At 53.6% G+C, this 15,893-nt stretch overlaps 47 non-coding genes across 47 annotated transcripts; 24 read left to right on the top strand and 23 right to left on the bottom strand.

Annotated features, from left to right (window-relative positions):
- Positions 1 to 134: 134 nt before the first annotated feature.
- On the bottom strand, positions 135 to 206 carry TRNAE-UUC (transfer RNA glutamic acid (anticodon UUC)). The gene has a single exon. It is a non-coding gene; the product is annotated as a tRNA-Glu (tRNA).
- A 133-nt stretch (positions 207 to 339) lies between these two features.
- On the top strand, positions 340 to 412 carry TRNAM-CAU (transfer RNA methionine (anticodon CAU)). The gene has a single exon. It is a non-coding gene; the product is annotated as a tRNA-Met (tRNA).
- Positions 413 to 807: 395 nt separating this feature from the next.
- Positions 808 to 879, bottom strand: TRNAE-UUC (transfer RNA glutamic acid (anticodon UUC)). The gene has a single exon. It is a non-coding gene; the product is annotated as a tRNA-Glu (tRNA).
- Positions 880 to 1,012: 133 nt separating this feature from the next.
- On the top strand, positions 1,013 to 1,085 carry TRNAM-CAU (transfer RNA methionine (anticodon CAU)). The gene has a single exon. It is a non-coding gene; the product is annotated as a tRNA-Met (tRNA).
- A 395-nt stretch (positions 1,086 to 1,480) lies between these two features.
- TRNAE-UUC (transfer RNA glutamic acid (anticodon UUC)) lies at positions 1,481 to 1,552 on the bottom strand. Its single transcript has one exon. It is a non-coding gene; the product is annotated as a tRNA-Glu (tRNA).
- Positions 1,553 to 1,685: 133 nt separating this feature from the next.
- Positions 1,686 to 1,758, top strand: TRNAM-CAU (transfer RNA methionine (anticodon CAU)). The gene has a single exon. It is a non-coding gene; the product is annotated as a tRNA-Met (tRNA).
- A 395-nt stretch (positions 1,759 to 2,153) lies between these two features.
- Positions 2,154 to 2,225, bottom strand: TRNAE-UUC (transfer RNA glutamic acid (anticodon UUC)). The gene has a single exon. It is a non-coding gene; the product is annotated as a tRNA-Glu (tRNA).
- A 133-nt stretch (positions 2,226 to 2,358) lies between these two features.
- Positions 2,359 to 2,431, top strand: TRNAM-CAU (transfer RNA methionine (anticodon CAU)). Its single transcript has one exon. It is a non-coding gene; the product is annotated as a tRNA-Met (tRNA).
- Positions 2,432 to 2,826: 395 nt separating this feature from the next.
- Positions 2,827 to 2,898, bottom strand: TRNAE-UUC (transfer RNA glutamic acid (anticodon UUC)). Its single transcript has one exon. It is a non-coding gene; the product is annotated as a tRNA-Glu (tRNA).
- Positions 2,899 to 3,031: 133 nt separating this feature from the next.
- TRNAM-CAU (transfer RNA methionine (anticodon CAU)) lies at positions 3,032 to 3,104 on the top strand. The gene has a single exon. It is a non-coding gene; the product is annotated as a tRNA-Met (tRNA).
- A 395-nt stretch (positions 3,105 to 3,499) lies between these two features.
- Positions 3,500 to 3,571, bottom strand: TRNAE-UUC (transfer RNA glutamic acid (anticodon UUC)). The gene has a single exon. It is a non-coding gene; the product is annotated as a tRNA-Glu (tRNA).
- A 133-nt stretch (positions 3,572 to 3,704) lies between these two features.
- TRNAM-CAU (transfer RNA methionine (anticodon CAU)) lies at positions 3,705 to 3,777 on the top strand. Its single transcript has one exon. It is a non-coding gene; the product is annotated as a tRNA-Met (tRNA).
- Positions 3,778 to 4,172: 395 nt separating this feature from the next.
- Positions 4,173 to 4,244, bottom strand: TRNAE-UUC (transfer RNA glutamic acid (anticodon UUC)). Its single transcript has one exon. It is a non-coding gene; the product is annotated as a tRNA-Glu (tRNA).
- A 133-nt stretch (positions 4,245 to 4,377) lies between these two features.
- Positions 4,378 to 4,450, top strand: TRNAM-CAU (transfer RNA methionine (anticodon CAU)). The gene has a single exon. It is a non-coding gene; the product is annotated as a tRNA-Met (tRNA).
- A 395-nt stretch (positions 4,451 to 4,845) lies between these two features.
- TRNAE-UUC (transfer RNA glutamic acid (anticodon UUC)) lies at positions 4,846 to 4,917 on the bottom strand. Its single transcript has one exon. It is a non-coding gene; the product is annotated as a tRNA-Glu (tRNA).
- A 133-nt stretch (positions 4,918 to 5,050) lies between these two features.
- Positions 5,051 to 5,123, top strand: TRNAM-CAU (transfer RNA methionine (anticodon CAU)). Its single transcript has one exon. It is a non-coding gene; the product is annotated as a tRNA-Met (tRNA).
- A 395-nt stretch (positions 5,124 to 5,518) lies between these two features.
- TRNAE-UUC (transfer RNA glutamic acid (anticodon UUC)) lies at positions 5,519 to 5,590 on the bottom strand. The gene has a single exon. It is a non-coding gene; the product is annotated as a tRNA-Glu (tRNA).
- Positions 5,591 to 5,724: 134 nt separating this feature from the next.
- TRNAM-CAU (transfer RNA methionine (anticodon CAU)) lies at positions 5,725 to 5,797 on the top strand. The gene has a single exon. It is a non-coding gene; the product is annotated as a tRNA-Met (tRNA).
- A 395-nt stretch (positions 5,798 to 6,192) lies between these two features.
- TRNAE-UUC (transfer RNA glutamic acid (anticodon UUC)) lies at positions 6,193 to 6,264 on the bottom strand. Its single transcript has one exon. It is a non-coding gene; the product is annotated as a tRNA-Glu (tRNA).
- Positions 6,265 to 6,397: 133 nt separating this feature from the next.
- Positions 6,398 to 6,470, top strand: TRNAM-CAU (transfer RNA methionine (anticodon CAU)). Its single transcript has one exon. It is a non-coding gene; the product is annotated as a tRNA-Met (tRNA).
- A 395-nt stretch (positions 6,471 to 6,865) lies between these two features.
- Positions 6,866 to 6,937, bottom strand: TRNAE-UUC (transfer RNA glutamic acid (anticodon UUC)). The gene has a single exon. It is a non-coding gene; the product is annotated as a tRNA-Glu (tRNA).
- A 133-nt stretch (positions 6,938 to 7,070) lies between these two features.
- Positions 7,071 to 7,143, top strand: TRNAM-CAU (transfer RNA methionine (anticodon CAU)). The gene has a single exon. It is a non-coding gene; the product is annotated as a tRNA-Met (tRNA).
- A 395-nt stretch (positions 7,144 to 7,538) lies between these two features.
- TRNAE-UUC (transfer RNA glutamic acid (anticodon UUC)) lies at positions 7,539 to 7,610 on the bottom strand. The gene has a single exon. It is a non-coding gene; the product is annotated as a tRNA-Glu (tRNA).
- A 133-nt stretch (positions 7,611 to 7,743) lies between these two features.
- TRNAM-CAU (transfer RNA methionine (anticodon CAU)) lies at positions 7,744 to 7,816 on the top strand. The gene has a single exon. It is a non-coding gene; the product is annotated as a tRNA-Met (tRNA).
- Positions 7,817 to 8,211: 395 nt separating this feature from the next.
- TRNAE-UUC (transfer RNA glutamic acid (anticodon UUC)) lies at positions 8,212 to 8,283 on the bottom strand. The gene has a single exon. It is a non-coding gene; the product is annotated as a tRNA-Glu (tRNA).
- Positions 8,284 to 8,416: 133 nt separating this feature from the next.
- TRNAM-CAU (transfer RNA methionine (anticodon CAU)) lies at positions 8,417 to 8,489 on the top strand. The gene has a single exon. It is a non-coding gene; the product is annotated as a tRNA-Met (tRNA).
- Positions 8,490 to 8,884: 395 nt separating this feature from the next.
- On the bottom strand, positions 8,885 to 8,956 carry TRNAE-UUC (transfer RNA glutamic acid (anticodon UUC)). The gene has a single exon. It is a non-coding gene; the product is annotated as a tRNA-Glu (tRNA).
- Positions 8,957 to 9,089: 133 nt separating this feature from the next.
- Positions 9,090 to 9,162, top strand: TRNAM-CAU (transfer RNA methionine (anticodon CAU)). The gene has a single exon. It is a non-coding gene; the product is annotated as a tRNA-Met (tRNA).
- A 395-nt stretch (positions 9,163 to 9,557) lies between these two features.
- On the bottom strand, positions 9,558 to 9,629 carry TRNAE-UUC (transfer RNA glutamic acid (anticodon UUC)). Its single transcript has one exon. It is a non-coding gene; the product is annotated as a tRNA-Glu (tRNA).
- Positions 9,630 to 9,762: 133 nt separating this feature from the next.
- Positions 9,763 to 9,835, top strand: TRNAM-CAU (transfer RNA methionine (anticodon CAU)). Its single transcript has one exon. It is a non-coding gene; the product is annotated as a tRNA-Met (tRNA).
- A 395-nt stretch (positions 9,836 to 10,230) lies between these two features.
- On the bottom strand, positions 10,231 to 10,302 carry TRNAE-UUC (transfer RNA glutamic acid (anticodon UUC)). The gene has a single exon. It is a non-coding gene; the product is annotated as a tRNA-Glu (tRNA).
- A 133-nt stretch (positions 10,303 to 10,435) lies between these two features.
- On the top strand, positions 10,436 to 10,508 carry TRNAM-CAU (transfer RNA methionine (anticodon CAU)). Its single transcript has one exon. It is a non-coding gene; the product is annotated as a tRNA-Met (tRNA).
- Positions 10,509 to 10,903: 395 nt separating this feature from the next.
- TRNAE-UUC (transfer RNA glutamic acid (anticodon UUC)) lies at positions 10,904 to 10,975 on the bottom strand. The gene has a single exon. It is a non-coding gene; the product is annotated as a tRNA-Glu (tRNA).
- A 133-nt stretch (positions 10,976 to 11,108) lies between these two features.
- Positions 11,109 to 11,181, top strand: TRNAM-CAU (transfer RNA methionine (anticodon CAU)). Its single transcript has one exon. It is a non-coding gene; the product is annotated as a tRNA-Met (tRNA).
- A 395-nt stretch (positions 11,182 to 11,576) lies between these two features.
- TRNAE-UUC (transfer RNA glutamic acid (anticodon UUC)) lies at positions 11,577 to 11,648 on the bottom strand. Its single transcript has one exon. It is a non-coding gene; the product is annotated as a tRNA-Glu (tRNA).
- A 133-nt stretch (positions 11,649 to 11,781) lies between these two features.
- On the top strand, positions 11,782 to 11,854 carry TRNAM-CAU (transfer RNA methionine (anticodon CAU)). The gene has a single exon. It is a non-coding gene; the product is annotated as a tRNA-Met (tRNA).
- Positions 11,855 to 12,454: 600 nt separating this feature from the next.
- Positions 12,455 to 12,527, top strand: TRNAM-CAU (transfer RNA methionine (anticodon CAU)). Its single transcript has one exon. It is a non-coding gene; the product is annotated as a tRNA-Met (tRNA).
- Positions 12,528 to 12,922: 395 nt separating this feature from the next.
- TRNAE-UUC (transfer RNA glutamic acid (anticodon UUC)) lies at positions 12,923 to 12,994 on the bottom strand. The gene has a single exon. It is a non-coding gene; the product is annotated as a tRNA-Glu (tRNA).
- A 133-nt stretch (positions 12,995 to 13,127) lies between these two features.
- On the top strand, positions 13,128 to 13,200 carry TRNAM-CAU (transfer RNA methionine (anticodon CAU)). The gene has a single exon. It is a non-coding gene; the product is annotated as a tRNA-Met (tRNA).
- A 395-nt stretch (positions 13,201 to 13,595) lies between these two features.
- TRNAE-UUC (transfer RNA glutamic acid (anticodon UUC)) lies at positions 13,596 to 13,667 on the bottom strand. Its single transcript has one exon. It is a non-coding gene; the product is annotated as a tRNA-Glu (tRNA).
- Positions 13,668 to 13,800: 133 nt separating this feature from the next.
- On the top strand, positions 13,801 to 13,873 carry TRNAM-CAU (transfer RNA methionine (anticodon CAU)). The gene has a single exon. It is a non-coding gene; the product is annotated as a tRNA-Met (tRNA).
- Positions 13,874 to 14,268: 395 nt separating this feature from the next.
- Positions 14,269 to 14,340, bottom strand: TRNAE-UUC (transfer RNA glutamic acid (anticodon UUC)). Its single transcript has one exon. It is a non-coding gene; the product is annotated as a tRNA-Glu (tRNA).
- A 133-nt stretch (positions 14,341 to 14,473) lies between these two features.
- TRNAM-CAU (transfer RNA methionine (anticodon CAU)) lies at positions 14,474 to 14,546 on the top strand. The gene has a single exon. It is a non-coding gene; the product is annotated as a tRNA-Met (tRNA).
- Positions 14,547 to 14,941: 395 nt separating this feature from the next.
- On the bottom strand, positions 14,942 to 15,013 carry TRNAE-UUC (transfer RNA glutamic acid (anticodon UUC)). The gene has a single exon. It is a non-coding gene; the product is annotated as a tRNA-Glu (tRNA).
- A 133-nt stretch (positions 15,014 to 15,146) lies between these two features.
- On the top strand, positions 15,147 to 15,219 carry TRNAM-CAU (transfer RNA methionine (anticodon CAU)). Its single transcript has one exon. It is a non-coding gene; the product is annotated as a tRNA-Met (tRNA).
- A 395-nt stretch (positions 15,220 to 15,614) lies between these two features.
- On the bottom strand, positions 15,615 to 15,686 carry TRNAE-UUC (transfer RNA glutamic acid (anticodon UUC)). Its single transcript has one exon. It is a non-coding gene; the product is annotated as a tRNA-Glu (tRNA).
- A 133-nt stretch (positions 15,687 to 15,819) lies between these two features.
- TRNAM-CAU (transfer RNA methionine (anticodon CAU)) lies at positions 15,820 to 15,892 on the top strand. The gene has a single exon. It is a non-coding gene; the product is annotated as a tRNA-Met (tRNA).
- The last annotated feature ends 1 nt before the right edge of the window (position 15,893 follows it).

Raw genomic sequence — 15,893 nt, 5'->3', positions numbered from 1 at the left:
GGACCTTTTTCTGGCCAACAGCCGTTCTTCCCCTGCACTAATAGGCCCCCAAGGAGAAGGCTTTTGTTGGGCTCCGGTACGCTCACCTGGGAAGCTTGATTCTGATGAGCGCACCTTAGCCAAAAGGCAGGACATTCCCATACCGGGAGTCGAACCCAGGCCGCCTGGGTGAAAACCAGGAATCCTGACCGCTAGACCATATGGGAGGCGTTCGGTAAGAGCTGAATGCATCTGGGGGAAAAAGGAGCTCGAGAGCCAGAGGGGGGCATCAGCTCTGTCTAGACAGCAAACCATGAGCCAACTTACCTGGCGCGTGTGCGGCACTGTGGCAAAAGCACTGCCTCGTTAGCGCAGTAGGTAGCGCGGCAGTCTCATAATCTGAAGGTCGTGAGTTCAATCCTCACACGGGGCACTGTCCTCATGCTTGGACAGCCTTTTGGTTAGGGCAAGTCCACCCTATAAGCGTACAAGCCTATCGCGGAGACTTTTGATCACTTTCCCACCCACTGAGATACCACTGAGAGTAGAGTCTGGACATCAGCGCTATCAGCAGCAGAGTTGCAAAAGGGGCTTGGAGCAACTGAAAATCTGATTTTGGACATTGCCTTTCTTGTCACCCGCCGAGAACTTTTGTAGATGGGGCGAAGAGAAAACAGCCAGTATTACAGAGGGAGGACCTTTTTCTGGCCAACAGCCGTTCTTCCCCTGCACTAATAGGCCCCCAAGGAGAAGGCTTTTGTTGGGCTCCGGTACGCTCACCTGGGAATCTTGATTCTGATGAGCGCACCTTAGCCAAAAGGCAGGACGTTCCCATACCGGGAGTCGAACCCGGGCCGCCTGGGTGAAAACCAGGAATCCTGACCGCTAGACCAGACGGGAGGCGTTCAGTAAGAGCTGAATGCATCTGGGGGAAAAAGGAGCTCGAGAGCCAGAGGGGGGCATCAGCTCTGTCTAGACAGCAAACCATGAGCCAACTTACCTGGCGCGTGTGCGGCACAGTGGCAAAAGCACTGCCTCGTTAGCGCAGTAGGTAGCGCATCAGTCTCATAATCTGAAGGTCGTGAGTTCAATCCTCACACGGGGCACTGTCCTCATGCTTGGACAGCCTTTTGGTTAGGGCAAGTCCACCCTATAAGCGTACAAGCCTATCGCGGAGACTTTTGATCACTTTCCCACCCACTGAGATACCACTGAGAGTAGAGTCTGGACATCAGCGCTATCAGCAGCAGAGTTGCAAAAGGGGCTTGGAGCAACTGAAAATCTGACTTTGGACATTGCCTTTCTTGTCACCCGCCGAGAACTTTTGTAGATGGGGCGAAGAGAAAACAGCCAGTATTACAGAGGGAGGACCTTTTTCTGGCCAACAGCCGTTCTTCCCCTGCACTAATAGGCCCCCAAGGAGAAGGCTTTTGTTGGGCTCCGGTACGCTCACCTGGGAAGCTTGATTCTGATGAGCGCACCTTAGCCAAAAGGCAGGACGTTCCCATACCGGGAGTCGAACCCGGGACGCCTGGGTGAAAACCAGGAATCCTGACCGCTAGACCATACGGGAGGCGTTCAGTAAGAGCTGAATGCATCTGGGGGAAAAAGGAGCTCGAGAGCCAGAGGGGGGCATCAGCTCTGTCTAGACAGCAAACCATGAGCCAACTTACCTGGCGCGTGTGCGGCACAGTGGCAAAAGCACTGCCTCGTTAGCGCAGTAGGTAGCGCATCAGTCTCATAATCTGAAGGTCGTGAGTTCAATCCTCACACGGGGCACTGTCCTCATGCTTGGACAGCCTTTTGGTTAGGGCAAGTCCACCCTATAAGCGTACAAGCCTATCGCGGAGACTTTTGATCACTTTCCCACCCACTGAGATACCACTGAGAGTAGAGTCTGGACATCAGCGCTATCAGCAGCAGAGTTGCAAAAGGGGCTTGGAGCAACTGAAAATCTGACTTTGGACATTGCCTTTCTTGTCACCCGCCGAGAACTTTTGTAGATGGGGCGAAGAGAAAACAGCCAGTATTACAGAGGGAGGACCTTTTTCTGGCCAACAGCCGTTCTTCCCCTGCACTAATAGGCCCCCAAGGAGAAGGCTTTTGTTGGGCTCCGGTACGCTCACCTGGGAAGCTTGATTCTGATGAGCGCACCTTAGCCAAAAGGCAGGACGTTCCCATACCGGGAGTCGAACCCGGGCCGCCTGGGTGAAAACCAGGAATCCTGACCGCTAGACCATACAGGAGGCGTTCAGTAAGAGCTGAATGCATCTGGGGGAAAAAGGAGCTCGAGAGCCAGAGGGGGGCATCAGCTCTGTCTAGACAGCAAACCATGAGCCAACTTACCTGGCGCGTGTGCGGCACAGTGGCAAAAGCACTGCCTCGTTAGCGCAGTAGGTAGCGCATCAGTCTCATAATCTGAAGGTCGTGAGTTCAAGCCTCACACGGGGCACTGTCCTCATGCTTGGACAGCCTTTTGGTTAGGGCAAGTCCACCCTATAAGCGTACAAGCCTATCGCGGAGACTTTTGATCACTTTCCCACCCACTGAGATACCACTGAGAGTAGAGTCTGGACATCAGCGCTATCAGCAGCAGAGTTGCAAAAGGGGCTTGGAGCAACTGAAAATCTGACTTTGGACATTGCCTTTCTTGTCACCCGCCGAGAACTTTTGTAGATGGGGCGAAGAGAAAACAGCCAGTATTACAGAGGGAGGACCTTTTTCTGGCCAACAGCCGTTCTTCCCCTGCACTAATAGGCCCCCAAGGAGAAGGCTTTTGTTGGGCTCCGGTACGCTCACCTGGGAAGCTTGATTCTGATGAGCGCACCTTAGCCAAAAGGCAGGGCGTTCCCATACCGGGAGTCGAACCCAGGCCGCCTGGGTGAAAACCAGGAATCCTGACCGCTAGACCATACGGGAGGCGTTCAGTAAGAGCTGAATGCATCTGGGGGAAAAAGGAGCTCGAGAGCCAGAGGGGGGCATCAGCTCTGTCTAGACAGCAAACCATGAGCCAACTTACCTGGCGCGTGTGCGGCACAGTGGCAAAAGCACTGCCTCGTTAGCGCAGTAGGTAGCGCGTCAGTCTCATAATCTGAAGGTCGTGAGTTCAATCCTCACACGGGGCACTGTCCTCATGCTTGGACAGCCTTTTGGTTAGGGCAAGTCCACCCTATAAGTGTACAAGCCTATCGCGGAGACTTTTGATCACTTTCCCACCCACTGAGATACCACTGAGAGTAGAGTCTGGACATCAGCGCTATCAGCAGCAGAGTTGCAAAAGGGGCTTGGAGCAACTGAAAATCTGACTTTGGACATTGCCTTTCTTGTCACCCGCCGAGAACTTTTGTAGATGGGGCGAAGAGAAAACAGCCAGTATTACAGAGGGAGGACCTTTTTCTGGCCAACAGCCGTTCTTCCCCTGCACTAATAGGCCCCCAAGGAGAAGGCTTTTGTTGGGCTCCGGTACGCTCACCTGGGAAGCTTGATTCTGATGAGCGCACCTTAGCCAAAAGGCAGGATGTTCCCATACCGGGAGTCGAACCCGGGCCGCCTGGGTGAAAACCAGGAATCCTGACCGCTAGACCATATGGGAGGCGTTCGGTAAGAGCTGAATGCATCTGGGGGAAAAAGGAGCTCGAGAGCCAGAGGGGGGCATCAGCTCTGTCTAGACAGCAAACCATGAGCCAACTTACCTGGCGCGTGTGCGGCACAGTGGCAAAAGCACTGCCTCGTTAGCGCAGTAGGTAGCGCGTCAGTCTCATAATCTGAAGGTCGTGAGTTCAATCCTCACACGGGGCACTGTCCTCATGCTTGGACAGCCTTTTGGTTAGGGCAAGTCCACCCTATAAGCGTACAAGCCTATCGCGGAGACTTTTGATCACTTTCCCACCCACTGAGATACCACTGAGAGTAGAGTCTGGACATCAGCGCTATCAGCAGCAGAGTTGCAAAAGGGGCTTGGAGCAACTGAAAATCTGACTTTGGACATTGCCTTTCTTGTCACCCGCCGAGAACTTTTGTAGATGGGGCGAAGAGAAAACAGCCAGTATTACAGAGGGAGGACCTTTTTCTGGCCAACAGCCGTTCTTCCCCTGCACTAATAGGCCCCCAAGGAGAAGGCTTTTGTTGGGCTCCGGTACGCTCACCTGGGAAGCTTGATTCTGATGAGCGCACCTTAGCCAAAAGGCAGGACGTTCCCATACCGGGAGTCGAACCCGGGCCACCTGGGTGAAAACCAGGAATCCTGACCGCTAGACCATATGGGAGGCATTCAGTACGAGCTGAATGCATCTGGGGGAAAAAGGAGCTCGAGAGCCAGAGGGGGGCATCAGCTCTGTCTAGACAGCAAACCATGAGCCAACTTACCTGGCGCGTGTGCTGCACAGTGGCAAAAGCACTGCCTCGTTAGCGCAGTAGGTAGCGCGTCAGTCTCATAATCTGAAGGTCGTGAGTTCAATCCTCACACGGGGCACTGTCCTCATGCTTGGACAGCCTTTTGGTTAGGGCAAGTCCACCCTATAAGCGTACAAGCCTATCGCGGAGACTTTTGATCACTTTTCCACCCACTGAGATACCACTGAGAGTAGAGTCTGGACATCAGCGCTATCAGCAGCAGAGTTGCAAAAGGGGCTTGGAGCAACTGAAAATCTGACTTTGGACATTGCCTTTCTTGTCACCCGCCGAGAACTTTTGTAGATGGGGCGAAGAGAAAACAGCCAGTATTACAGAGGGAGGACCTTTTTCTGGCCAACAGCCGTTCTTCCCCTGCACTAATAGGCCCCCAAGGAGAAGGCTTTTGTTGGGCTCCGGTACGCTCACCTGGGAAGCTTGATTCTGATGAGCGCACCTTAGCCAAAAGGCAGGACGTTCCCATACCGGGAGTCGAACCCGGGCCGCCTGGGTGAAAACCAGGAATCCTGACCGCTAGACCATATGGGAGGCGTTCGGTAAGAGCTGAATGCATCTGGAGGAAAAAGGAGCTCGAGAGCCAGAGGGGGGCATCAGCTCTGTCTAGACAGCAAACCATGAGCCAACTTACCTGGCGCGTGTGCGGCACAGTGGCAAAAGCACTGCCTCGTTAGCGCAGTAGGTAGCGCGTCAGTCTCATAATCTGAAGGTTGTGAGTTCAATCCTCACACGGGGCACTGTCCTCATGCTTGGACAGCCTTTTGGTTAGGGCAAGTCCACCCTATAAGCGTACAAGCCTATCGCGGAGACTTTTGATCACTTTCCCACCCACTGAGATACCACTGAGAGTAGAGTCTGGACATCAGCGCTATCAGCAGCAGAGTTGCAAAAGGGGCTTGGAGCAACTGAAAATCTGACTTTGGACATTGCCTTTCTTGTCACCCGCCGAGAACTTTTGTAGATGGGGCGAAGAGAAAACAGCCAGTATTACAGAGGGAGGACCTTTTTCTGGCCAACAGCCGTTCTTCCCCTGCACTAATAGGCCCCCAAGGAGAAGGCTTTTGTTGGGCTCCGGTACGCTCACCTGGGAAGCTTGATTCTGATGAGCGCACCTTAGCCAAAAGGCAGGATGTTCCCATACCAGGAGTCGAACCCGGGCCGCCTGGGTGAAAACCAGGAATCCTGACCGCTAGACCATATGGGAGGCGTTCAATAAGAGCTGAATGCATCTGGGGGAAAAAGGAGCTCGAGAGCCAGAGGGGGTGCATCAGCTCTGTCTAGACAGCAAACCATGAGCCAACTTACCTGGCGCGTGTGCGGCACAGTGGCAAAAGCACTGCCTCGTTAGCGCAGTAGGTAGCGCGTCAGTCTCATAATCTGAAGGTCGTGAGTTCAATCCTCACACGGGGCACTGTCCTCATGCTTGGACAGCCTTTTGGTTAGGGCAAGTCCACCCTATAAGCGTACAAGCCTATCGCGGAGACTTTTGATCACTTTCCCACCCACTGAGATACCACTGAGAGTAGAGTCTGGACATCAGCGCTATCAGCAGCAGAGTTGCAAAAGGGGCTTGGAGCAACTGAAAATCTGACTTTGGACATTGCCTTTCTTGTCACCCGCCGAGAACTTTTGTAGATGGGGCGAAGAGAAAACAGCCAGTATTACAGAGGGAGGACCTTTTTCTGGCCAACAGCCGTTCTTCCCCTGCACTAATAGGCCCCCAAGGAGAAGGCTTTTGTTGGGCTCCGGTACGCTCACCTGGGAAGCTTGATTCTGATGAGCGCACCTTAGCCAAAAGGCAGGACGTTCCCATACCAGGAGTCGAACCCGGGCCGCCTGGGTGAAAACCAGGAATCCTGACCGCTAGACCATATGGGAGGCGTTCAGTAAGAGCTGAATGCATCTGGGGGAAAAAGGAGCTCGAGAGCCAGAGGGGGGCATCAGCTCTGTCTAGACAGCAAACTATGAGCCAACTTACCTGGCGCGTGTGCGGCACAGTGGCAAAAGCACTGCCTCGTTAGCGCAGTAGGTAGCGCGTCAGTCTCATAATCTGAAGGTCGTGAGTTCAATCCTCACACGGGGCACTGTCCTCATGCTTGGACAGCCTTTTGGTTAGGGCAAGTCCACCCTATAAGCGTACAAGCCTATCGCGGAGACTTTTGATCACTTTCCCACCCACTGAGATACCACTGAGAGTAGAGTCTGGACATCAGCGCTATCAGCAGCAGAGTTGCAAAAGGGGCTTGGAGCAACTGAAAATCTGACTTTGGACATTGCCTTTCTTGTCACCCGCCGAAAACTTTTGTAGATGGGGCGAAGAGAAAACAGCCAGTATTACAGAGGGAGGACCTTTTTCTGGCCAACAGCCGTTCTTCCCCTGCACTAATAGGCCCCCAAGGAGAAGGCTTTTGTTGGGCTCCGGTACGCTCACCTGGGAAGCTTGATTCTGATGAGCGCACCTTAGCCAAAAGGCAGGACGTTCCCATACCGGGAGTCGAACCCAGGCCGCCTGGGTGAAATCCAGGAATCCTGACCGCTAGACCATATGGGAGGCGTTTGGGATGAGCTGAATGCATCTGGGGGAAAAAGGAGCTCGAGAGCCAGAGGGGGGCATCAGCTCTGTCTAGACAGCAAACCATGAGCCAACTTACCTGGCGCGTGTGCGGCACAGTGGCAAAAGCACTGCCTCGTTAGCGCAGTAGGTAGCGCGTCAGTCTCATAATCTGAAGGTCGTGAGTTCAATCCTCACACGGGGCACTGTCCTCATGCTTGGACAGCCTTTTGGTTAGGGCAAGTCCACCCTATAAGCGTACAAGCCTATCGCGGAGACTTTTGATCACTTTCCCACCCACTGAGATACCACTGAGAGTAGAGTCTGGACATCAGCGCTATCAGCAGCAGAGTTGCAAAAGGGGCTTGGAGCAACTGAAAATCTGACTTTGGACATTGCCTTTCTTGTCACCCGCCGAGAACTTTTGTAGATGGGGCGAAGAGAAAACAGCCAGTATTACAGAGGGAGGACCTTTTTCTGGCCAACAGCCGTTCTTCCCCTGCACTAATAGGCCCCCAAGGAGAAGGCTTTTGTTGGGCTCCGGTACGCTCACTTGGGAAGCTTGATTCTGATGAGCGCACCTTAGCCAAAAGGCAGGACGTTCCCATACCGGGAGTCGAACCCGGGCCGCCCGGGTGAAAACCAGGAATCCTGACCGCTAGACCATATGGGAGGCGTTCAGTAAGAGCTGAATGCATCTGGGGGAAAAAGGAGCTCGAGAGCCAGAGGGGGGCATCAGCTCTGTCTAGACAGCAAACCATGAGCCAACTTACCTGGCGCGTGTGCGGCACAGTGGCAAAAGCATTGCCTCGTTAGCGCAGTAGGTAGCGCGTCAGTCTCATAATCTGAAGGTTGTGAGTTCAATCCTCACATGGGGCACTGTCCTCATGCTTGGACAGCCTTTTGGTTAGGGCAAGTCCACCCTATAAGCGTACAAGCCTTTCACGGAGACTTTTGATCACTTTCCCACCCACTGAGATACCACTGAGAGTAGAGTCTGGACATCAGCGCTATCAGCAGCAGAGTTGCAAAAGGGGCTTGGAGCAACTGAAAATCTGACTTTGGACATTGCGTTTCTTGTCACCCGCCGAGAACTTTTGTAGATGGGGCGAAGAGAAAACAGCCAGTATTACAGAGGGAGGACCTTTTTCTGGCCAACAGCCGTTCTTCCCCTGCACTAATAGGCCCCCAAGGAGAAGGCTTTTGTTGGGCTCCGGTACGCTCACCTGGGAAGCTTGATTCTGATGAGCGCACCTTAGCCAAAAGGAAGGACGTTCCCATACCAGGAGTCGAACCCAGGCCGCCTGGGTGAAAACCAGGAATCCTGACCGCTAGACCATATGGGAGGCGTTCGGTAAGAGCTGAATGCATCTGGGGGAAAAAGGAGCTCGAGAGCCAGAGGGGGGCATCAGCTCTGTCTAGACAGCAAACCATGAGCCAACTTACCTGGCGCGTGTGCGGCACAGTGGCAAAAGCACTGCCTCGTTAGCGCAGTAGGTAGCGCGTCAGTCTCATAATCTGAAGGTCGTGAGTTCAATCCTCACAAGGGGCACTGTCCTCATGCTTGGACAGCCTTTTGGTTAGGGCAAGTCCACCCTATAAGCGTACAAGCCTATCGCGGAGACTTTTGATCACTTTCCCACCCACTGAGATACCACTGAGAGTAGAGTCTGGACATCAGCGCTATCAGCAGCAGAGTTGCAAAAGGGGCTTGGAGCAACTGAAAATCTGACTTTGGACATTGCCTTTCTTGTCACCCGCCGAGAACTTTTGTAGATGGGGCGAAGAGAAAACAGCCAGTATTACAGAGGGAGGACCTTTTTCTGGCCAACAGCCGTTCTTCCCCTGCACTAATAGGCCCCCAAGGAGAAGGCTTTTGTTGGGCTCCGGTACGCTCACCTGGGAAGCTTGATTCTGATGAGCGCACCTTAGCCAAAAGGCAGGACGTTCCCATACCGGGAGTCGAACCCAGGCCGCCTGGGTGAAAACCAGGAATCCTGACCGCTAGACCATACGGGAGGCGTTCAGTAAGAGCTGAATGCATCTGGGGGAAAAAGGAGCTCGAGAGCCAGAGGGGGGCATCAGCTCTGTCTAGACAGCAAACCATGAGCCAACTTACCTGGCGCGTGTGCGGCACAGTGGCAAAAGCACTGCCTCGTTAGCGCAGTAGGTAGCGCATCAGTCTCATAATCTGAAGGTCGTGAGTTCAATCCTCACACGGGGCACTGTCCTCATGCTTGGACAGCCTTTTGGTTAGGGCAAGTCCACCCTATAAGCGTACAAGCCTATCGCGGAGACTTTTGATCACTTTCCCACCCACTGAGATACCACTGAGAGTAGAGTCTGGACATCAGCGCTATCAGCAGCAGAGTTGCAAAAGGGGCTTGGAGCAACTGAAAATCTGACTTTGGACATTGCCTTTCTTGTCACCCGCCGAGAACTTTTGTAGATGGGGCGAAGAGAAAACAGCCAGTATTACAGAGGGAGGACCTTTTTCTGGCCAACAGCCGTTCTTCCCCTGCACTAATAGGCCCCCAAGGAGAAGGCTTTTGTTGGGCTCCGGTACGCTCACCTGGGAAGCTTGATTCTGATGAGCGCACCTTAGCCAAAAGGCAGGACATTCCCATACCGGGAGTCGAACCCGGGCCGCCTGGGTGAAAACCAGGAATCCTGACCGCTAGACCATATGGGAGGCGTTCGGTAAGAGCTGAATGCATCTGGGGGAAAAAGGAGCTCGAGAGCCAGAGGGGGGCATCAGCTCTGTCTAGACAGCAAACCATGAGCCAACTTACCTGGCGCGTGTGCGGCACAGTGGCAAAAGCACTGCCTCGTTAGCGCAGTAGGTAGCGCGTCAGTCTCATAATCTGAAGGTCGTGAGTTCAATCCTCACACGGGGCACTGTCCTCATGCTTGGACAGCCTTTTGGTTAGGGCAAGTCCACCCTATAAGCGTACAAGCCTATCGCGGAGACTTTTGATCACTTTCCCACCCACTGAGATACCACTGAGAGTAGAGTCTGGACATCAGCGCTATCAGCAGCAGAGTTGCAAAAGGGGCTTGGAGCAACTGAAAATCTGACTTTGGACATTGCCTTTCTTGTCACCCGCCGAGAACTTTTGTAGATGGGGCGAAGAGAAAACAGCCAGTATTACAGAGGGAGGACCTTTTTCTGGCCAACAGCCGTTCTTCCCCTGCACTAATAGGCCCCCAAGGAGAAGGCTTTTGTTGGGCTCCGGTACGCTCACCTGGGAAGCTTGATTCTGATGAGCGCACCTTAGCCAAAAGGCAGGACGTTCCCATACCGGGAGTCGAACCCAGGCCGCCTGGGTGAAAACCAGGAATCCTGACCGCTAGACCATATGGGAGGCGTTCGGTAAGAGCTGAATGCATCTGGGGGAAAAAGGAGCTCGAGAGCCAGAGGGGGGCATCAGCTCTGTCTAGACAGCAAACCATGAGCCAACTTACCTGGCGCGTGTGCGGCACAGTGGCAAAAGCACTGCCTCGTTAGCGCAGTAGGTAGCGCGTCAGTCTCATAATCTGAAGGTCGTGAGTTCAATCCTCACACGGGGCACTGTCCTCATGCTTGGACAGCCTTTTGGTTAGGGCAAGTCCACCCTATAAGCGTACAAGCCTATCGCGGAGACTTTTGATCACTTTCCCACCCACTGAGATACCACTGAGAGTAGAGTCTGGACATCAGCGCTATCAGCAGCAGAGTTGCAAAAGGGGCTTGGAGCAACTGAAAATCTGACTTTGGACATTGCCTTTCTTGTCACCCGCCGAGAACTTTTGTAGATGGGGCGAAGAGAAAACAGCCAGTATTACAGAGGGAGGACCTTTTTCTGGCCAACAGCCGTTCTTCCCCTGCACTAATAGGCCCCCAAGGAGAAGGCTTTTGTTGGGCTTCGGTACGCTCACCTGGGAAGCTTGATTCTGATGAGCGCACCTTAGCCAAAAGGCAGGATGTTCCCATACCGGGAGTCGAACCCAGGCCGCCTGGGTGAAAACCAGGAATCCTGACCGCTAGACCATATGGGAGGCGTTCGGTAAGAGCTGAATGCATCTGGGGGAAAAAGGAGCTCGAGAGCCAGAGGGGGGCATCAGCTCTGTCTAGACAGCAAACCATGAGCCAACTTACCTGGCGCGTGTGCGGCACAGTGGCAAAAGCACTGCCTCGTTAGTGCAGTAGGTAGCGCGTCAGTCTCATAATCTGAAGGTCGTGAGTTCAATCCTCACACGGGGCACTGTCCTCATGCTTGGACAGCCTTTTGGTTAGGGCAAGTCCACCCTATAAGCGTACAAGCCTATCGCGGAGACTTTTGATCACTTTCCCACCCACTGAGATACCACTGAGAGTAGAGTCTGGACATCAGCGCTATCAGCAGCAGAGTTGCAAAAGGGGCTTGGAGCAACTGAAAATCTGACTTTGGACATTGCCTTTCTTGTCAACCGCCGAGAACTTTTGTAGATGGGGTGAAGAGAAAACAGCCAGTATTACAGAGGGAGGACCTTTTTCTGGCCAACAGCCGTTCTTCCCCTGCACTAATAGGCCCCCAAGGAGAAGGCTTTTGTTGGGCTCCGGTACGCTCACCTGGGAAGCTTGATTCTGATGAGCGCACCTTAGCCAAAAGGCAGGACGTTCCCATACCGGGAGTCGAACCCGGGCCGCCTGGGTGAAAACCAGGAATCCTGACCGCTAGACCATATGGGAGGCATTCGGTAAGAGCTGAATGCATTTAGGGGAAAAAGGAGCTCGAGAGCCAGAGGAGGGCATCAGCTCTGTCTAGACAGCAAACCATGAGCCAACTTACCTGGCGCGTGTGCGGCACAGTGGCAAAAGCACTGCCTCGTTAGCGCAGTAGGTAGCGCGTCAGTCTCATAATCTGAAGGTCGTGAGTTCAATCCTCACACGGGGCACTGTCCTCATGCTTGGACAGCCTTTTGGTTAGGGCAAGTCCACCCTATAAGCGTACAAGCCTATCGCGGAGACTTTTGATCACTTTCCCACCCACTGAGATACCACTGAGAGTAGAGTCTGGACATCAGCGCTATCAGCAGCAGAGTTGCAAAAGGGGCTTGGAGCAACTGAAAATCTGACTTTGGACATTGCCTTTCTTGTCACCCGCCGAGAACTTTTGTAGATGGGGCGAAGAGAAAACAGCCAGTATTACAGAGGGAGGACCTTTTTCTGGCCAACAGCCGTTCTTCCCCTGCACTAATAGGCCCCCAAGGAGAAGGCTTTTGTTGGGCTCCGGTACGCTCACCTGGGAAGCTTGATTCTGATGAGCGCACCTTAGCCAAAAGGCAGGACGTTACCATACCGGGAGTCAATCCCGGGCCGCCTGGGTGAAAACCAGGAATCCTGACCGCTAGACCATATGGGAGGCGTTCGGTAAGAGCTGAATGCATCTGGGGGAAAAAGGAGCTCGAGAGCCAGAGGGGGGCATCAGCTCTGTCTAGACAGCAAACCATGAGCCAACTTACCTGGCGCGTGTGCGGCACAGTGGCAACAGCACTGCCTCGTTAGCGCAGTAGGTAGCGCGTCAGTCTCATAATCTGAAGGTCGTGAGTTCAATCCTCACACGGGGCACTGTCCTCATGCTTGGACAGCCTTTTGGTTAGGGCAAGTCCACCCTATAAGCGTACAAGCCTATCGCGGAGACTTTTGATCACTTTCCCACCCACTGAGATACCACTGAGAGTAGAGTCTGGACATCAGCGCTATCAGCAGCAGAGTTGCAAAAGGGGCTTGGAGCAACTGAAAATCTGACTTTGGACATTGCCTTTCTTGTCACCCGCCGAGAACTTTTGTAGATGGGGCGAAGAGAAAACAGCCAGTATTACAGAGGGAGGACCTTTTTCTGGCCAACAGCCGTTCTTCCCCTGCACTAATAGGCCCCCAAGGAGAAGGCTTTTGTTGGGCTCCGGTACGCTCACCTGGGAAGCTTGATTCTGATGAGCGCACCTTAGCCAAAAGGCAGGACGTTCCCATACCAGGAGTCGAACCCGGGCCGCCTGGGTGAAAACCAGGAATCCTGACCGCTAGACCATACGGGAGGCGTTCAGTAAGAGCTGAATGCATCTGGGGGAAAAAGGAGCTCGAGAGCCAGAGGGGGGCATCAGCTCTGTCTAGACAGCAAACCATGAGCCAACTTACCTGGCGCGTGTGCGGCACAGTGGCAAAAGCACTGCCTCGTTAGCGCAGTAGGTAGCGCATCAGTCTCATAATCTGAAGGTCGTGAGTTCAATCCTCACACGGGGCACTGTCCTCATGCTTGGACAGCCTTTTGGTTAGGGCAAGTCCACCCTATAAGCGTACAAGCCTATCGCGGAGACTTTTGATCACTTTCCCACCCACTGAGATACCACTGAGAGTAGAGTCTGGACATCAGCGCTATCAGCAGCAGAGTTGCAAAAGGGGCTTGGAGCAACTGAAAATCTGACTTTGGACATTGCCTTTCTTGTCACCCGCCGAGAACTTTTGTAGATGGGGCGAAGAGAAAACAGCCAGTATTACAGAGGGAGGACCTTTTTCTGGCCAACAGCTGTTCTTCCCCTGCACTAATAGGCCCCCAAGGAGAAGGCTTTTGTTGGGCTCCGGTACGCTCACCTGGGAAGCTTGATTCTGATGAGCGCACCTTAGCCAAAAGGCAGGACGTTCCCATACCAGGAGTCGAACCCGGGCCGCCTGGGTGAAAACCAGGAATCCTGACCGTTAGACCATATGGGAGGCGTTCAGTAAGCGCTGAATGCATCTGGGGGAAAAAGGAGCTCGAGAGCCAGAGGGGGGCATCAGCTCTGTCTAGACAGCAAACCATGAGCCAACTTACCTGGCGCGTGTGCGGCACAGTGGCAAAAGCACTGCCTCGTTAGCGCAGTAGGTAGCGCATCAGTCTCATAATCTGAAGGTCGTGAGTTCAATCCTCACACGGGGCACTGTCCTCATGCTTGGACAGCCTTTTGGTTAGGGCAAGTCCACCCTATAAGCGTACAAGCCTATCGCGGAGACTTTTGATCACTTTCCCACCCACTGAGATACCACTGAGAGTAGAGTCTGGACATCAGCGCTATCAGCAGCAGAGTTGCAAAAGGGGCTTGGAGCAACTGAAAATCTGACTTTGGACATTGCCTTTCTTGTCACCCGCCGAGAACTTTTGTAGATGGGGCGAAGAGAAAACAGCCAGTATTACAGAGGGAGGACCTTTTTCTGGCCAACAGCCGTTCTTCCCCTGCACTAATAGGCCCCCAAGGAGAAGGCTTTTGTTGGGCTCCGGTACGCTCACCTGGGAAGCTTGATTCTGATGAGCGCACCTTAGCCAAAAGGCAGGACGTTCCCATACCGGGAGTCGAACCCGGGCCGCCTGGGTGAAAACCAGGATTCCTGACCGCTAGACCATATGGGAGGCGTTCGGTAAGAGCTGAATGCATCTGGGGGAAAAAGGAGCTCGAGAGCCAGAGGGGGGCATCAGCTCTGTCTAGACAGCAAACCATGAGCCAACTTACCTGGCGCGTGTGCGGCACAGTGGCAAAAGCACTGCCTCATTAGCGCAGTAGGTAGCGCGTCAGTCTCATAATCTGAAGGTCGTGAGTTCAATCCTCACACGGGGCACTGTCCTCATGCTTGGACAGCCTTTTGGTTATGGCAAGTCCACCCTATAAGCGTACAAGCCTATCGCGGAGACTTTTGATCACTTTCCCACCCACTGAGATACCACTGAGAGTAGAGTCTGGACATCAGCGCTATCAGCAGCAGAGTTGCAAAAGGGGCTTGGAGCAACTGAAAATCTGACTTTGGACATTGCCTTTCTTGTCACCCGCCGAGAACTTTTGTAGATGGGGCGAAGAGAAAACAGCCAGTATTACAGAGGGAGGACCTTTTTCTGGCCAACAGCCGTTCTTCCCCTGCACTAATAGGCCCCCAAGGAGAAGGCTTTTGTTGGGCTCCGGTACGCTCACCTGGGAAGCTTGATTCTGATGAGCGCACCTTAGCCAAAAGGCAGGACGTTCCCATACCGGGAGTCGAACCCGGGCCGCCTGGGTGAAAACCAGGTATCCTGACCGTTAGACCATATGGGAGGCGTTCACTAAGAGCTGAATGCATCTGGGGGAAAAAGGAGCTCGAGAGCCAGAGGGGGGCATCAGCTCTGTCTAGACAGCAAACCATGAGCCAACTTACCTGGCGCGTGTGCGGCACAGTGGCAAAAGCACTGCCTCGTTAGCGCAGTAGGTAGCACGTCAGTCTCATAATCTGAAGGTCGTGAGTTCAATCCTCACACGGGGCACTGTCCTCATGCTTGGACAGCCTTTTGGTTAGGGCAAGTCCACCCTATAAGCGTACAAGCCTATCGCGGAGACTTTTGATCACTTTTCCACCCACTGAGATATCACTGAGAGTAGAGTCTGGACATCAGCGCTATCAGCAGCAGAGTTGCAAAAGAGGCTTGGAGCAACTGAAAATCTGACTTTGGACATTGCCTTTCTTGTCACCCGCCGAGAACTTTTGTAGATGGGGCGAAGAGAAAACAGCCAGTATTACAGAGGGAGGACCTTTTTCTGGCCAACAGCCGTTCTTCCCCTGCACTAATAGGCCCCCAAGGAGAAGGCTTTTGTTGGGCTCCGGTACGCTCACCTGGGAAGCTTGATTCTGATGAGCGCACCTTAGCCAAAAGGCAGGACGTTCCCATACCGGGAGTCGAACCCGGGCCGCCTGGGTGAAAACCAGGAATCCTGACCGCTAGACCATATGGGAGGCGTTCGGTAAGAGCTGAATGCATCTGGGGGAAAAAGGAGCTTGAGAGCCAGAGGGGGGCATCAGCTCTGTCTAGACAGCAAACCATGAGCCAACTTACCTGGCGCGTGTGCGGCACAGTGGCAAAAGCACTGCCTCGTTAGCGCAGTAGGTAGCGCGTCAGTCTCATAATCTGAAGGTCGTGAGTTCAATCCTCACACGGGGCAC

Source organism: Hyperolius riggenbachi, chromosome 3 (genome assembly GCF_040937935.1).
Source record: "Hyperolius riggenbachi isolate aHypRig1 chromosome 3, aHypRig1.pri, whole genome shotgun sequence".
Taxonomy (NCBI): domain Eukaryota; kingdom Metazoa; phylum Chordata; class Amphibia; order Anura; family Hyperoliidae; genus Hyperolius; species Hyperolius riggenbachi.
The sequence above is the reverse complement of the archived record's forward strand: the minus strand, read 5'-3'. Positions and strand labels throughout refer to the sequence as shown.